General features: G+C 41.5%; 1 protein-coding gene across 12 annotated transcripts in view; it reads right to left on the reverse strand.

The window, feature by feature from the left end:
* The window catches only part of OTUD7A (OTU deubiquitinase 7A), a 280,943-nt gene that overhangs the window by 207,416 nt on the left and 54,287 nt on the right, over positions 1-19,240 (reverse strand). For all 12 annotated transcript variants that reach the window (XR_010590748.1, XR_010590745.1, XR_010590747.1 and 9 more), the window contains one exon: positions 1,014-1,125. The gene's annotated coding sequence lies outside the window, so the exon portion shown is untranslated. The remainder of the gene's footprint in view (positions 1-1,013; positions 1,126-19,240) is intronic.

Here is a 19,240-nt window from a genome sequence, read left to right on the forward strand (position 1 = left end):
CGGCCTACAGCTTAATCTTACTTCAAAGGCCAATTGAAATAATTCGGCCTTACAGTTTGCCCTGAAATTTAGCAAACCCAAGCTAGTTTGGACCGGGGTTGGAGGCCAATTCCCAGCTCTATGGAGACTGCCCTGCCAGGCAGTACATGCTGTATTCTAGTTCACATTTCACGGCTGATGTAGCTTTGTAAAAAAGAATATCATATAAAGCACTTTTCATAAGTGAGTTTATTAGATAGGTCTCAGTACTTTGCACATATATGGGAGCAATCTCATCTCCATCTCCATATTCACAAAGATCCTCAGATACAGCACAACTGGTACGGTTTTTCGCTGCCCAGGGGCACTAGGCAGACAGAGGAGGGGGAGGCAGGATTAGAGAAGATTGCATAGGGGTCTGCCTGGGGGCTCCATGCACTTCCCAGAGTGGGGTTTGGGGAGGCAGGACCAAGATGGGGGAGGAGTGGAACAAACATGCAGCCAGTGAATTGCTAATGAGCAGAGTTCAGGAGCAACTGTGGCATAAAGATTGTTGTGGTGTCCACACTGGGACTTGGGGAAGGAATCCTTCTCTCCAGTGGCACACCCCCCCTTGCACTACACCTGCTGACTCAGGGTTGGCATGGGGAGAATATTGTCCTATATTACCTTTCACCAGAGGACTGCAAAGCGCTTTACAGTTAATTGACCCCCCCCCCGCCCAATAGGTTTTATTGAGTCCACTTTCAATATGGGTAAATTTAGGCACAGAAGTTAAATTGACTCGCCTGAGGTAATACAGCAACCCAATAGCAGAGTTAAGCACAGAACCCAAGACACCTACCTCTGCAGCTTCTTCAGAGTCACTGAAAAACCTTTCCTGTCTTGAACTCTAAAACATACAGGTGGAAAAATCTCTTCAGACCCTCCCTCCCCCCACCACACACACACACACACCCACCCACCCATATTCATTAATGCATTCCAGAAACGGAGTATGGGATGGGGGGAACAGAGTAGCCACAGATACTCACTTTTCCAGTTGTTTCCAACAGTAATAATGTTTTCAGATTTATGTTGTCACATTGCTTAGCATCAGGCTCCCAGAAGCTGCAGAAATAGTTCCAGTCCTGTCTACCCTGTAAACTAGATAACAAGAAAGTATTGGAACAGTTGCCTTTCCTTCAATCAATTAAAGGACACATATAAGGGAAGAGAGACATTGCTATAAAATTATCTGCAACTTCATTACTAACCAGGGTACTGTAGCTCTGCGGTGCTGTATTGGTAGAAACAGCTTTCAGTTAAAATATTTGCAAATGCACAAACAAAATTATTGAAGTCAAATAACTTGCATTTTTATATATTTTTCAGGAATTTTTTTTTAACAACACAAATTAGTAAATAACACAAGGTTCTTGATTTTCTTGGCACTGAGAGATCCACATTTAAATTGTGTGCATGGTTTTTTACAAGGTGGAAAAAGCAGAGATCTGAATCAATCCCCCAAAATAGACCTTGGGCTACATGACAAATCTATACGCCTGTGTTGAACCACCATACAAAGCAGCAGGGCTCATATAGCAAGAAAATGTCTTGGGAGAAAGCCTTAAATTTTATTTTCACAGAGATAAGAACCTAGTATAACTAACCACATCTCTGTTTAACTTTAGAGAGAATATTTTCACTACCTCCCATTTATTGAAAAGAAAATGGTATTTTATTCGTTTTTTGACTGAGCTGTCTGACTTTGACTATTAGCTCATTAAAAGCTCATTTTGCAGCACTAACTTTCATTAAATGAATAAATTCCAGGGGAAAAATGCAGAATTTTCATACAAGAAGAATCATAACATGGTAATTCTCTTTTCCTCTGTAAAGTTAATTACAAGATGTCCCTACACAACTTTAAAAAAATCTCCTGTTACAATTGGAAAAGTATAGATTAAAACATCCTAACATCAATTAAATATTATCTGTAAACTCAGATACCAACCTTTTAATGGATATTTTGAAAACTAACATGTAACTGAACATTGGAGTACTGGCTTTTGCTAGTGTGACAATTAACTGTTTATCCAAGTATCAAAAATGTGTTATACTATAAGGCTGAAGGGAAAACATTTCATTCTAAGTGCAGCTCTTCATATTCTCTTCTCTCAAGTCATCACCATTACAGGTAAATTATATTAAAATACAATTTTTGTAGACAATGGAGAATCAACAGATGAATTAATGAATGTTTCAAAATAATTTTTAATTGACTTAGTAGTTAATATGAGAAAAGGTCGCTTTTCAAAACCTCAGGTCCTTATTCATATAGGGCTTGATCCTACAAAGAATTAAGCATATATGAGTAGCCTCACTGACTTCAATGGGACTGTTCACATGAGTAAAAGTTACCTGCATGCTTAAGGCCTTGGCTACACTTGGGGATTCACGGCGCTGCTGCGGAGCGCTGTGAAGCGCGAGTGTAGTCGCGCCGCCAGCACTGTGAGAGCTCTCTCGCAGTGCTGCAAGTTCTCCACCTCTCCGAGGGGAATAGCTTGCAGCGCTGTGAGCGAGAGTGCAGCGCTGCAGGTGCTGATTACACTGGCGCTTTACAGCGCTGCACTCGCTGCGCTCGGGGGGGGGTGAGTTTTCACACCCCTGAGCGCAGCAAGTTGCAGCGCTGTACAGCGCCAGTGTAGCCAAGGCCTAAGTCTTTATGGGATCAGGTTCTTCGAATATATAGACTGAAACCCTAACCCTTCAATGGGGCCAGGATTTCACCCATGTAATCCTTTCAATACTTCAATTTCTGATAGTAAAGAAGTAAAAAGAAATAACTTCAGGAGAGACCAACCAACAATAGCTTGAGCTATTGCTGTCGATAAGAAGGCTAAAATCATCAGTTTTGTTCATTCCACCCCCCACCCCCCCCCAGGATACTGTTTACTTTTCAGGTGTTCTAAAAGATAACCTCAATTTTATGTTTAAAATGTTCTGATAATCCACATTTACGCTAGCAAGTGCACAATACAATTAATATATCTTGCGTATGATTCCTCTTCTGACATTTCCACAGTATTTCCATCAGACAGATTTGAATCTTCAACAACCTTGATTAATCAAAGTTTCTCAAGCTTAAGATATTACATCATCTGCACATATTGTCTTATATCTTATATTAATTCCAGCTCATCTACAGTCATTTAGCTTTATCTGGCAGAGGAAAAATGAATTTTTTGTGCAATAACAACCACCAAATTATAGCATGTTCATACAACTCCAGACACTTAACTTTTTCATCTGCAATGTTTTATTAATTTTTAAAAAGCCTTGTTTTGATTTTTTATACAAATTTCAAAAACTTACGATACTGACAAAAAGCTGCAACATAAAGAGACACATTCCCTGGAGGCCTTTAAGATATCAGAACAATAGAGGGTGTTTGGATATGCACACGCGCACACACACACACACACACACACACACACACACACACACACACACACACACAGACAAAAACTTACTTTAAGGAAGAAGGACTTAAGCAATATTTTTTGCTAAAGAACTGCACACATTAGCAGAGGAAAGAAAATCAATGTATTGATGCTGTCTGAACTCAGGTGACACTATTTTAAAAGAATATTAAACAAAAGCAATGGAAATTATTCTTTGACCTTGCTCTGACTTTGCAGACTATAGTTTGACTTGATTTGACAGCAAAAGTCTAGCTACGGTTTCATTGCCAGGCTTCATTCCAATACTTGATCAACTTGCCACATACAGTTCCATCTTCAAAAATAATAAAATATCAGTTTAAAACAATTAATCACATTGCATGAAGCTAAAATACCCTAAATACAAATCAGCACACCCCGATTAACAAGGAGTACCTTACCATACGACAAAGCCCTTGATCACAAGCATAATGGGATCTTTCAGGATTAGCACAGGATATGGAGATGGAACAACATCATGGAGCCATCTCTGAAAATTCACAGCATAAATCCAGGTCTTTTATTGATTTTAGATTTTCCCCCAGAGACGCATTTGCTTTGAAATCTCACTTTGCTAAATGAAGCACGTTGCCACTCTCCTGATAACGTAACAAAATCCATTTGGCGGTACGGGAGATTTCTCTGGGAACCGTCTGTTGTTTTAAATGATCACAGAACCTTTGTTCCCACTTGACCAACTCCTTATAAGTGAGTATTTCAGACACAAAAGAGGTTTACAAGCTGCCTCCTCAGAATGCTACAACTGAGCCATGTACCGTAACTTCAACTAACTGCACCGCACTTAACCAGTCCATCTATGTGTCTTACAGGTAGCTTCTCGGGGGTGGCAGGGTGAGTGGGAAAAGGGATGGATAGTCTCAAACAGAGATTCTGAAACATGCTGAAGCCTGCGCTTAGCTGGCTGATCGGCTGTGTATCGTGAAATGCCAGCAGAGCAATCTGACCTCTGTAGAAGAGAGGACGTTTAGGAAAGGAAACATGACCCGAGGAAATTTTCTGTATGACGTAATAGCTGGGGAAAAATGAATATTTTGCAACATACAGCTCAATACTTTCAAAATAACCTTTCTATGAAACAGAAAAATATATAATCGAAGGGGTTTTTCTTAAAAAATAATTACTCAATCTGCTAGTTATCTGCAGACAAAAAAAATGAAATGGTCTGTCCTGTTTTTCTGAGATGCTTTAAGTGGAAAATGTGATGATTATACGATGAGTTGTCACTCAGCTACAACCCACTCACTCCTATTACTCAGTACATCTGCTTTAAATATTCAGTCAGCTCAGCTTCCTTTTCTATTCATTACATTCAGGCATTCTCAAATGTCCCTTATCACATAGGACAGGTTCTGCCCTCACTGGCCTACATTGATTTGTCCCCTTATTGTTTTGTTGTAAACTAGGAGTGAATATGGAAGAGAATGGGAAACCTATTTCGTTATCATTTGGATTTCTGCATTACGTATATTTTTGCTGTGGCCTTTCTTTTGATCTGCAGAACACTAAGGGTGTGTGGTATAGTGCTGCATGTCACATATTGAAAGTAACTGTACTCTCTGCAAAATAGGAAAAAACAACAACTTTTCCTTATCTGCTTTCAGCAGGTAGATTAAAGAGATTTAAGCTATAAAACGTATTTCCTTCTTCTGTCCCTGTGGTTCCAACGCCAGATATAACTTGGTTGATCAACTTCTTTACAGCTAAATATCTTAACGCCTTGAGAAAAATTCCTGGTACCACTGTTATCTGATACCTGTTTGCCAAAGGCAGGTTTCATTGTCTCCCTAGGCACCTGAGCAGGTAGGGGTTAGATCTTCCTAATTCAGATGGCAGAATTAAAAGAAAGTTGATGTGGCCCAAGGACAAGTTCTCAAGTTGTTTGTGGATTCTCCAACTTAAACCATTTGAACTTAAACCATTAGTTGATCTGGGTAAACCACAGAGCACAGCTACTGGCAGTGCCATTCCACTGTGGATATTCAGCCGGCCACAATGGCCTCAGAGACAATTTTGTTTATATATTTTTAAAGTGGAATGGAATCTAAACTACTCTCCAAACCATGCAACCTACCGAGAAACAGGGCCTAGATGCCAGACTCCTTGTCTCCCCAACTCCATGTAGAAGAACTGAGATGAGGAGAGCCTCAAGCTGCAGCAAATATTGACGTTCACCCTTCACCATGCTATGCCAATGCACAGGACCATTGCGTAAGCAGCCCTCCAATTCTCTCAGTTCAACCTTTGCTAAACTGAAGTCCACAGAGATAAACCTTCACAAGTTTCAGCAATTTTGCTCTATCAACCCAGGAACTAGACTTCCTGGTTGCCAAAAAGACCCATACATCTGTTTGCCAATTCTGCCTACCCAGAAAAAACCCTTCCATGTCCCACCAGGGTAACTGGCCAAGAAGTTAACGCACTGGAAAATCCAGCATACCTAACTTAAGGGTGAGGCTGAGTAAGTGTACCAAATACTGGTTGTCCATACCAGGAAGCTTCCCTTATCCCCTCCCCACATCTTGCCCACTGGGATCCCAAAAGATAGACTTATGTCATGTAACCAACAGCAATGTGAGGAGGAGGGGGTAGAGGGATTCAACCATGCCTCCCCATGCACAACACACACAACCACTTACCTGTGTCTCCTTCCCCAGTGCAGGCACCAGGATAGCCCAATCCCCTGGATAGGTGCTAAGGCAGGAAATGGTACAATGAGCCACTCAGAGGAACTCCAGCTGCTTCCAAAAATGCCTCCCTACTCCCAAACCTAGCAGGGGTGGGTGGTGTCTCCGTTTCGCTCAACCCAGCCAAAACCCCACATCCCGGTGAGCAGGCTGAGTATTTTATCATCACAGAACACTGGCCAATTTGTGCACTGTTGATTTCATAAGCAAGATGTACATGAATTGAGTAAAGGACAATGGTGGTTAGATTTTAAAATAGGTGATAAAAATTCTCATGCTCAATAGAACCACACTGTTGCGTAAATATATTCTAATTAGATTATATATTTACTTGAATTGCATGGGCAGTCAAGCTAGTTTGTTACCAGTGAATAATACATTATTGAGTCTTCTACAGTCACTCAAATTCTTTTGTGGACCCAAAATATATCAATGCGTGTCTGTAGCCAGAGCCAAAGTATCCAAATAATTTGCATTGGACCAGAAACAAGATCTAGGATTTAAATCAGTCAACCTGAGCAAATCGTCCTTAACGTCTTCCATTTATTTCATTTAACACCCGATGGATCACCAACAGTAAAAAGGTGCAGTAAAAAGGCTACGATAGAACAACAAAATGGCAATTTAGCATTAGGAGAGATATTTTTAAGGGTATGTTGTTAGTAGCATCTGGGTGTCTTACTGGTTGCTTATTGGGGGTGACAGGTTTGCTATCTTCTATCAGCCAGTGGGGTCTATTCTTCCATTTCTGTGCAGTTAATTAGAAATTTACTTCCCATTAGTGTTAATGGGAAATTTCTGCCTAAATTCCCTGTCCATTAAGGGGAAAATAGTTACCTCTTTTAATGGCCACTGGAGCAGACAGTATGGTTTCTCCAGAAAGTTACTAATTATTTGAGATTTTGGACAAATTAGACATCATTCAAGGTGGAAAGTGACCTATTCTTGTGGTTTCTGGAACCCTTCTAAGTTTGGGTCAAATAAAGATTCAAGAGAGCAGACAGCCCTTGAAGTTCAAAATGGTTTTGAATAATCTGATTTGACCCTGTGATCAACTCAAACTGAGAACCCATAGGAAGATTCACCCCATTTTGTTGGAAACTACCAGGGGACTGTTGGCCATATTTGAGAACACAATGTGACCTACTCCCTGGAACCTGGCCCAAATAACCCCAGACAGCACTGATTCATCTTTATTTTACTAGACATCACTAGCTACAGTGCTACATATACCCAGGGTTTGCTGGAACCACATGCCAAACCCTGACTTTCCTCTGAGCGACAGTGGGGGTGTATGCAGGTTAAGTTAATGTGCAAGACAGGAAGGTTACCATGATAGCTTCCACTGAATAGAATAGATATTGCTGCAAACATCTCACTATACTGGAGAGCTTATCATCATTCCAATGACAACCATGTAGTCATGGTACTTGGTAACTACTTTATAGCTTGTACTATTAACTCAATTAAAACGCAGCCATGCAATTAGGAATGCTGTACAAGTACTGTAAGAACAACTTTTTTTGTATTTCTGTAGACTGGTAGCAAAATGGTATACAGTAGATCCCTTATTATGGGCCATTGCAGAGGTCTTATTTGCTTCAATAGGGGGATTTGCTTGAAGAAAGACTTTGGGTGAGATTCATTCAAATTTTCATATAACTTGACCATAGCAAGAGGTTCAGCAGAAGAGGAATTACAATCTGTTCATTGCAGTGCATTGAAATAATGTGGAACTTCCATTCTTCCTGTCTATGAATGGTTTCACAGTAGCAAAGTACACTATGAGCAAGTTCCTTCTGTACACACAGAAGAGACTGATGCAGAAGAGGAACTGATCCTTTACGCTCCCAGGTTCAAATTGCACTATAACAAAGTGTCCAAATGTGGCAGCAGGTTGCACCCAGACAGAGGACAGACTATTCACCATACTACGTGTATGTCCTATGCATTCAACCCTGCGCTCACTGAAATAAATGGCAAAACTACTACTGAATCCAATGGCGCATCTATGTTGTAGCACTAAGAATGCCAGAAAATTAATATTTTTGCATTTTAGTCAAGATGAGCTTAACTTAATTGATGTCAGCTTTTGCTAACAAGCATGATTTTTCTGGTAGTTCAAGAGGGGAGCAAAGCCAATTATTTTGGTATTAACTGTGGCTGTAATGAAGCCTTGCATCCCTTGGGCCACTTGTCTCTCCCTATACCCACAATGACATCAGGGAAGGGAACTGACAATTCCCTCATCTTCGAGTGGGTGCTAACGCACATTCTTTCTACTGTCTCTGCCTTCTTCAGTGTCAGAAGTCAGTTTGAATTTCAGTGGGACACCTGGCAACAGTCATCCCCAAGTTAACTGTCTATGCAGCTGATACTGTATGTAAAAACAACAGCTTCCTTGGCATAGAATGGGAGGGTGGGGGGAGAGCAGGAAATCACAAAAGTCAAGCAGACTAAAATACTCTGCAAAGCATAGCGAGCAAAACTGTAAGCTCACTCATCAGAACAGATACTGATACAAGTACAACATATTTGACTAGGTTCACTCTTCCTTTTATGCAACCTTTTAAGGTCCATCTCAATTGCATGGATTCACATCTATCTATTTCAAAAGACATTTCCAAAAGAATCTATGAACTTTTCTAAGGGAGGAGCCATACATAAAAAACTGATCAAGTAGCCCAGAAGATTTAAGTTCAACAATTTCAATGGGTCTTGGTGTATCTGACATATAGGTTCCATGAAGCAGCTGCTAGAAGAAACCTAAGGGGTCTCTCTGTATCCTAGCTGAAAACAGCATGGAAAAGTCAAAAGAATAAAGATATATAAATCCACCATACCATAATAGCAAATACAATTCAATACAGGGTGGCAATATAGCACCAGTCACAACTGCAATACTAGAATGAGGCTGTGTTATAAAGTGCTTTAGCAAGTATAACCGGCAGTGTTCTACCTACACACCTAGTAGGCAGGGCACTTGTGTCGGATGCAAGAGACCTGGGTTCTATTCCAGGCTGTCACTGGCTGATCTTGAAACAGTCACTTTACCTCTCTGTGCCTCCTCTTTCTCATTTGTAAAATGGGGATAATGATGCTGACTTCTTTTGTAAAGCACTGGAGATCTGCTGCTGATGCACGCTATGCGGGCTAGGTATCATTATTATCTACTGTCCAGAACTATTGTAAGAAATACATTATCTGATGAACTCTCGTAAAAGAAAAATATACAAATACTGTTCAACTCACTGTCTTCACGTAACCTGGTTCTGGAATTTTCTCTCTCATGAAGTCTTTTGTGCTTAGTCCTCTTACCACAAGCACAGCATTTATTCCAATAATATCCACATTTTACTTGAGGTCTAACTGTAGCCATCTTGGGATCAGTTATATTTTGCAACAGAGCTAGACAGTGTATTTCACAGCCCTCATTTGCACCCCAGGCAGCCATCTAAAATCAACTTTTGATTCATATTCTATTTTGCTAAGGGGGAAAAAAATCTTTGTTTTTCTTAAAAGTTGAGCCATTGCTTGATCATCATATCAACATATTACAGCAATTTCAGTTGAATGGCAACTGAATATATAGGAAGAGGTATATTTATTCGAGGAAGTTTTACAAAACTTGCTGGTTGACAAAACCTATCTCCTTATTTCAGCATATTTGTATACATACAGTGTACTCAGTTAGTAGGTTTTCCTCTAGAAGCCTTCTCGAATATGCACTAAATATATACGTGGCATAATGGTGCATACAAGAAATAGTAAGTGGCTAATACTAATAGCTTAACAAAGAAACTACTATCTCCTTTCCCTTTCCACCCTGTACCAAGTTACTAGGAGCAATTAATAAGGAAAAAATATAGCAATACATTAGATTCTGCCTATCCTAGCAACTCATTCCATCTACAGCCACATTAGATCTCTTCAACCAACATGCAAGATCTAAACAAGACCACACCATGGAATATCTTATCGTAATAAAAAAAATGCCCAGGAAAAGTCTTCAAAATGAAACATCGTGCAAAAAATCCCCAACAAATGCTGCATATTGTCTTAATTCATATATTCATCTGATGAAAGAGACATTTTCACTATGGATACATTAAAATAAAATGAGTAAAAACAAGAAAAAAATGAATAATTACATACAGCAGATTATGATTAATACGCCTAAAATACAACTATGTTAATCTCTACAAATAGGTAGTGTTGTTGTAGCTGTGTCGGTCCCAGAATACGAGAGAGACAAGAGGGTGAGGTAATACCTTTGATTGGACCAACTTCTGTTGGTGAGAGAGACAAGCTCTGTGTAGCTCGAAAGCTTGTCTCTCTCACCAACAGAAGTTGGTCCAATCAAAGATACTACCACACTCACCTTGAGTCTCTGAGCACTGAAATTAACTTATTTTAAAAATGCCTTGGATAGTAAAAAACAAAAACAAAAAAACAAAACACAAGCCTCCTGTCTTTTAGTGCAGATGTGTAGATGACGACCTGTTCAGTTTTTGACTGGGTTATCCATTGACAAAGAGATGGTATGAAAATTAATTCAAACAAGAAATTATTTTAAAATATCTGAAATAATTCTTTAAAATCCTTAGAAAACAATCTATAAGTAAAAAAATATAGACTGATATTTGAAAAGGTTCCACGTGATGCAGTCATCTGTGTGTGGTGTTCTTTGCTTAGCAGCATAATCTCAATTCATACACAGGGCTTGAGACACAGAACACCTATTAAGACTACTGAAAGCTCCTCAGCTAACGCCCAGAACATTTATTTAAGAATAGTTTCCTGAGACATAGTGGAGACATGTCTGGTTGCAGAAACCTAACATCTTTCGTTGAACTTAATCCATTCAGCTCCAGTTGCTTATGGGAAAGGTAGAGAGTCCTCAATTTCATGAACAGGTTGGTAGCTTATAGAGACATTGTACAGGTTATGGAAATTAACATACCAATAAAAAGATGCAGCTTTATTAAGGCACAATTTTATGTGTCAAAACATGTAACACCACCACATTTTATTTTATTAATTTCTATTGAAAATTAAGAGATCTGGAAAAAACCCTGGCATAGCAAATCCTTATCAGGTTCATTAGTTTATTAATCATGAAAAAGTGACATGTTGTATCTCAGATACAGAAAGCAGTAAGGAATAAAGTAGAAACATAATTTTCTAATAATTATTCCCCACAATGCAACAAGTGTTTTCCTCTTGAACTTAACTACTCTCCTCTAATGCAGGTACCATAGGGATGGGGCAGTGGAGTGCCACAAAAGGAGACTACAGCAGATTAAAACAAACGGACAAGTGTCTCCTTCTGATTATGTACCACAAATTGTCAGTACACTGCACAGATTGTGTTAGAATAGACCATTAATAAAATAAATTTACAAAATATACAGTAGCATAGGGAATTGCAGGTTTTCCCTCTATACTGTGGGCATTTTACATCCCCCTTTCTCTCAGTACTTAGTTTGTTTCTAAAACAGCAGAAGGAGAAAGAGTATTATATATACACATGGAGACAGAAAACTGGAAGAGCCCAAAACAAAAGATTCTGACATCTTTACTCACATTAAACAATTTCTCCAAGATTAGTCCCATTGATTCATGTCACTGTCACTTGTCCTATTAATAATGTATTTAAAAACAGCACCTGAGCCCCAAACACTTTGCCACATGACCGGGATTATTCTTATTGCCAGTTGCACTCAAAATCTGTTGCCTGGACATGAAAATTGCAGAACTATTGCCAGCTGAATGGACTGTGCACAAAAGTAACTGTTAAAGCATGAGATTATTGCAGTGCAGTTACTTAAAATCCATATCTATGTAATTTATGTCACTTAAGTACTGCTTTCATATGCTGTGTACCTTATTTGGCAAAGCAATAACCTGGGAATAGTTACGTAACTGGAAGTCGCTATAGTGAACTGTACCTAAATTTCAGAGTAGCAGTCGTGTTAGTCTGTATCTGCAAAAAGAACAGGAGTACTTGTGGCGTCCTAGAGACTAACAAATTTATTTGAGCATAAGCTTTCGTGGGCTACAACCCACTTCATCAGATGCATAGAATGGAACATATAGTAAGAAAATATCTTACTATAAAGCATCTGATGAAGTGGGCTGTAGCCCACGAAAGCTTATGCTCAAATAAATTTGTTAGTCTCTAGGACGCCACAAGTACTCCTGTTCTTTTTGTAACTAAGTTAGCTCATTGGATACCCTGTAGAAGGGCAGATCGCATAGTATATAATCATTTGTTCAAAGTTTTTAAAATCTAATATAAAGTATTCTGTCCTGCTGTACATCAGAACAAGTCTGGGCCACCAGCAGAGGTCTATTAGGTCTTTAGCCTATCCAAGATACAGGCATATATTTGCTTTCTTAAGGGTAGGTATGTAAATTTGTCTTGCTGACAGCATGTTGGATTTTAGTTTGTTTAGGTTTTCATCTAGTTTATCCCTTCTTTCTGAAATGCACAGTCTGAGCCAGGGAGCCTGACAGAACAGAATTATGAGAAGTTTAGAAAGAATTGTATGCAGATGGTGGAAAAATACTGTATTACCTTATCAACATCAATATTAATATAACCTAATACAAGACAACAAAATTATATTTATGATGACTATGTGTAATCACATAAGACCCTAGGGTAAAACATCTCCTAGATTATCTGGCTCAATTTAATTAACGCTACCATTATTTTTTATACACCAAGATTTAATGAAAATAAATTAAACTTCATAGGCTATCCTTAGATACCCACGTTTATTTGGCTCCTGGAAAGACATCAGCCCATATATTTTGTCAACCCCATCAAAATAGAAGATCCTTTCACGGACAAGTGGGAGGTGAGATACTCTTCATTTTCACTCTAACAGTTTGTGCTGGAAATCACAATAGAAAACTATATTTTGGCAGAGTAATTACTGATGAGTAAAGTGAAAAAGGATCCAGAGGGCAGAGTGCCTAACAGTCAACAGAAAAAGTCTGCCATCCCACAGTTGTAAAAGCTGCTCCAGTCAAGTAGTACAGAGTCTCTGCCTGCAATCCCCAATAGAACAAGAATAGTAAACGGGTAGGCCAGCAGTGGACAGCATTTAAAGAACTAAGAGGCCCAATTTGAACACAATGGGGCCAACTATTACAAGCCAATTAAACACTAAGGCCTTGGCTACACTTGCGAGTTGCAGAGCTGTAAAGCCGCCCCCAGCGCTGTAACTCACTCCCCGTCCACACTGGCAAGGCATTTGCAGCGCTGTATCTCCGTGGTTGCAGCGCTGCATGTGCTCCACATCCCCGAGAGGAATAGCGTGTATTGCGCTGCAGTGCTGCGGCGCCAGTGTGGCCCAATGCGCTGTGACTGGCCTCCAGAAGTATTCGGCAGTATCCCACAATGCCTGTTCTAGCCACTCCGGTCATCAGTTCAAACTCTACTGCCCTGGCCTCAGGTAACCAACCATGTGACCCACCCTTTACATTCCCCGGGAATTTTAAAAATCCCCTTCCTGTTTGCTCAGCCCGGCGTGGTGTGGAGTGCTATCAGTGAATCTTTCCAGGTGACCATGCCTCCACGCGCCAAGCGAACCCCAGCATGGAGCAATGGCGAGTTGCTGGACCTCATCAGTGTTTGGGGGGAGGAAGCTGTACAGTCCCAGCTGCGCTCCAGCCGTAGGAATTACGATACCTTCGGGAAGGTATCAAAGGACATGATGGAAAGGGGCCATGACCGGGACGCTCTGCAGTGCAGGATTAAAGTGAAGGAGCTGCGGAGTGCCTACCACAAAGCCTGCGATGCAAACGGCTGCTCGGGTGCTCCCCCCGTGACCTGCCAATTCTACAAAGATATGGATGTGATACTTGGGGTTAACCCCACCTCCACTCCAAGCACCACCATGGACACTTCAGAGCCGGGGGTGGGGGGGGGGGAAGGAGGAGGAGGAGGAAAACGAGAGTGATGGTGGTGGGCCGGATGGAGACACCCCGGAATCCCTGGAGCCATGCAGCCAGGAGCTCTTCTCAAGCCAGGAGGAAGGTAGCCAGTCGCAGTGGCCGGTACTTGGTGGAGAACAGGTTCCCGGTAAGTGTTTTTTTTTGGGGGGGGGGGGGGGGGGAGGGAAGGAATTTTTTCGGTGCGGGCTCTTTGGGAGAGGCATTTGGGTTAGACATGCATGCCTAGATGCGGAATAGTGCATTGATGTGGTTTATCACATCGCGGTAATCGGTCTCGGTAATCTCCTCGAATGTCTCATCCAGAACGTGTGCAATGCGCTTGCACAGGTTTATCGGGAGAGCCACCGTGGTCCTTGAGAAAGCTTGAGCTAGCAGACAGGTGGAAGGTGATGCTGCTTCCCCTGACATCTCTAGTAACAGAGGGTCCAAAGAAGCACAAGCCTCAGTTTCCAAGAATGAAAGCTTGTCCCATTAAATATCTCTTTGACAAGATTTCCTAACAGCACGAAGTATTCTTTTTTCTGGAGGAAAAAAAATACCATTTTCTGACCAGCTCTAGTAAGTAGTGTCCAGAATATTCCAAGTTTAAGGTTTCTTATTCTACTGTAGGATATTGGCCTTGTAAACACAATTAATGAATGTTTTCATTAAGTCTTTGAGTACAAAGACAGGCTACACCATAATTGTGTAGCCTGTCAGTCATCTTACCACAGATCCAGTACTATGGAGAGATCTTTTCTGACCCCAGGATTTAGGCGGACAGAAGAGTGCTTCAACAGAAGATAGTTAACTAACTGTCCCCATAACAAGCCAAGCAGACAGAACCACTGAAATGCAGCATTGGGAGACCTACAGAGCTTTAGGCTCTACAATATGGACAAATACTGAATGGACACAGTAACAAGATGTCTGGGACAGAAATCTGACTTAGCAGGAATCAGTTCTAATGATTCAGGGCATAAATGGATGTTTATAGGAAACCTCTCACCCAAGACTGCACAATTGTTCAGGTGTTTTATGAACGCTTTTACCTTCTTGAAGATTCAGATGTCGATCACTGAAAGCACATCTACACAACACACATCTTTTGGTGGTGTGTAGCTGTGACTGAAATCTTTGTACAAAATATGCCTTGTGAGGTATCATTTAAAAGCTAACAACACACTGATCATTAATATTTTTGTGTAATCTATGCAGGAAATGCATATTATGAGTTATGGGCATAAATTGAAATTATTACTAAAACGTGTTTACCAGACAAGTCTGGGGTGGGAGTAAACTTTTTTCAAAGACAAAGGACAAGTGGAGACCTCCAGCCAGATGTCAACAAAGTTGATCAGCAAACACCTGTCAAGTGGCCATTCTTGGGCAATGAACGGGGGCAAGAACAGATCAATCTGCATATTAGCAAACAACATGGAACCTCTTTCACCATGAGACTCCGTGTCCCCTTCCTCACAGCTGAAATGAACTTTATCTCAGGGTAACCCTCAGGAAAATGCATTTCAAAGGGTGACTAGACAATAAAGGTGAGGGCAAAAAACACCCCAGGGTGTCTCTCTCTCTCTCTTTCACCTAAGATAAAGGAACCAGTCTTTTCATTTCGGGGGGGGGATCCTGACCAGATAATTTGGTCAGCCCTGTAGTTGGGAAACACGTGGCAAGGATTTTACCTTGAACAAAGTCTAGATTTTAAGTTTAGGTATTAGAAAGCATTTTATCTTTATTTCTCTTATAACATTTCTGACTTTAATACATTATACTTATACTCACTTAATCTCTCTCTTTGTAGTTAAATAAACTTGTTTTAATTTTTAATCTAAACTAATCCAGTGTTGTGTTTAAACTGAACTGTTTGGTAACTCTGGTTAAAGTAGCAAAACCTGTTGAATATTGACCCTTTACAGGGGCAACAGACCTATAATATCTGAACTGTCCAGGCTGGAGAGGGCTGGACAGCACAGAATACACATTATGGGGAAAATTCAGGACTGGGAGTGTGTTGGGGTCACTCTGCAAATAGTAACCCAGGCTGGTGGAAGCCAGAGTGTGATTGGAGCATTGCTGATAGGCTGCTGAACCAAACCCGCAGCTATACATAAACACTCAGGATGTTACTTGCGTGCTGGTAGGTTGCTTGTGAGTGGCCCTGGTTGGGAGCTACAACGGGAAAGCATTATGAGGCACCCAAGGTTGTGGGGAAGGCAGTGACAACCCCTCACTGGTGTAGATTGCACCCCAGAATGTGACAGTAGAGTATATACCTGGGTAGCCCACCTAGTATGGATATAAATAGCAGTGTAGATAGTGATGCTCTACTTAGATGAGTAAAGGCATGCCTGAAGCTTGTGGGTATGTACTTGGCTCTCAGCTCACCCAAGTGGTGTCTTCCCATCTACACTATTTTTTAGGAGCCAGCTCCCTGCTGACTCCCCATCAGAGCCTTTCACCGACACATGTAGCTACACACAGCAGCATGGATGTAGCATGTTTACCACTACAGCAGGCAGGTACATGTACACTACACATCACTGCCAGGGATGTGTACTGTAGATGTAGCCTGAAAAAAAGACAAGAGAGTAAGATTTAATTATCTGATGCATTATGGCAAAGTGGATGTTTTAGTTTATTTCAAAAGTCTTCTTTTTGTCAAGTTTCAACCAGGAGTAAATTTAGGAGCAGGAGAATCAGGCAGTGGTGTAGCCAGGTTCTAACATCAGGGGGAGCGAACACATAAAAAAATGCGCCACCTGACATATCAAATTACTAATTACATACTTTTAAATTTGTTATACATATTTATTTTGTACTTAAAATAAAAACACACGAATTATATTGTTTTACAAGTACGTGAGCCCACTTGACAAGTTTTATTGTCCTTGGGTCTGGCTTCCATCCCCTCTCCAACTGTTATAATAATATAATAATAATAATGGAGATATCCCATCTCCTAGAACTGGAAGGGACCTTGAAAGGTCATAGAGTCCAGCCCCCTGCCTTCACTAGCAGGACCAAGTACTGATTTTGCCCCAGATCCCTAAGTGGCCCCCTCAAGGATTGAACTCACAACCCTGGGTTTAGCAGGCCAATGCTCAAACCACTGAGCTATCCCTCCCCCCAGCTGTCTGTCTGGAGGTGCCTGCCTTCCACACCTTCCTCATTCACACCTCATTCATTCAACAGGGCAATTGATTAAGGGGTGAGGGGAAATCTTAGTCTATTCTTAGCAAAGAGACATTTTTCTTCTATCTTATTCTATCCTAGGGGCTGTAACATTATACCAAGGTTCAATGCAAAGTTTCTACATGAGGCTTTGATACAAAGTTTCCATATACCAAGGCTCATCAGTACAAGGTTTCTATATGACGCTTTGATACAAAGTTTCATGAAAACAGAGGTCACACGTGGGCAGACCCACTACAAGGTTATATGAAAACAACAAGGAGTCTGGTGGCAGCTTAATACCAGAATCCTTGTTATTTTTGTAGATACAGACTAACACGGCTACCCCCTGATAATTGACACCATGCAAGCTTATATGGAGAGGCACAATGTAAAGTCATATGAAAATTATCAGAGATTTATCTACAGAAGCCCATCATTGGGGAATCATGGGGGGTGAGAGGGGGCTGACTGGCTGGCCCTGCTGCTCTCCGGTTCTACAGGAACAGAGGTGACTCTAGGCACCAGAGCCATCAATCCATCACCTCTCTCCAGTGCACCATTCAGTCCAAATAAATAATAATAATAAAAACTTTTAAAAACCCCTCCCAAGTTCCATTTACTGCAGCAAAATGTCTTCAAAAGATCAGACAAAGGTATTACCAGTGACATGCACAGAATATCAACTACAAACCCATTCAGGAAGGCAGTGAGCAATTCCAAGTGGCTGAAGGCTTAGTGCAGAGAGGCAAGAGAGATGCCTGAGAGCTCGGATTAGGTCTCTGGGTTTTATTGCTGGAGCCTACATTGCGCATAAAAGAACCTGTGATAAGGGGTGCTGGAGAGCACCCCACCAACCCAGATATGCAGGGGGACTGCATGATATGTGAGAGGGATTCAGTGGGGACCAGGCCATCTTCTGTGCCGGCGTGGGGGAGGAGGCTGATCTTGGATGTATTTTTAGTGGGGGAGGGGGGGGAATCAGATTGACTCATCTATGGGTGTAACCATTGGGTAGGCCTGGGGAGTGTGGTGCCCCCTAGTGGCTGGTTCCACTTATTCACAGCCAATGAGGTAGTTCCCTTGGCTCAAGGGGGTTGGTACTTGTGGGGCTACAGGTCCAGGGTACAATCTCTGGGGTAGAGGGTATTGTAAATATGGCATTTAAAGCAGCCAATCCTGCTGCTGCTAGAAAACTCAGCTAGAAAACTCAGCTGCCATCTTGGAAAGCATGGGGTGCAGACATGAACTCTGGAGCATTTCCCATTTTTTAGGGGGCATCTGCAGCTTAGAGGATGGGCTTCTAGATAAGGCAACAGACTGGGTCTTGGGACAGTTCCTGCCTCTGCCACAGACTCCCTGGGGGGACCTTGGATGAGTCACTTTAATCTCTCTGGGCCTCAGTTCCCTGTCTGTAAAATGGGGATACTACTCCATCCTCTGTCTGTTTGGAGTGAGGGGACTGTCTCTTACTAGCAAAATGGGCCCTCATCTAGCTGGAGCCTCCAGGAGCTACCTTCCTAATACCAGAAGGTTTTTTTCAGACCATATAGGCCCCCTTCCATAAAGGTGACCTGAATGAGTGGAACAAGAAGGGATCAAACCCAATACATTTGTGGGAGATGGCATGGGTCTAGAAGTGGATGGGGCACTGGACTTGGGAATCAGGAGAGCTGGGCACTGATCTGAGCTCTTCCACTGACCCATTAGGTGGCCTTGGGCAAGTCACTTCCCCCTCTCTGTGCCTCTGTTTCCCCTCCCAATCTGGGCCTGTCTTGCCCACAGAGATTTGCAGGCTCAGTCTCTTTCCATGTGACTATACTGGGGGTCCAGATCTTTGTTACAGTTTCTGACTGCTTCTATAATACACAACCTGCAATGACAGTACACTTCTGAACTGTTCTAGTCCAGACCCAAGACAGCAGCATCTCCCCTGACCTG

Source organism: Chrysemys picta, chromosome 10 (assembly GCF_011386835.1).
Source record: "Chrysemys picta bellii isolate R12L10 chromosome 10, ASM1138683v2, whole genome shotgun sequence".
Taxonomy (NCBI): domain Eukaryota; kingdom Metazoa; phylum Chordata; order Testudines; family Emydidae; genus Chrysemys; species Chrysemys picta.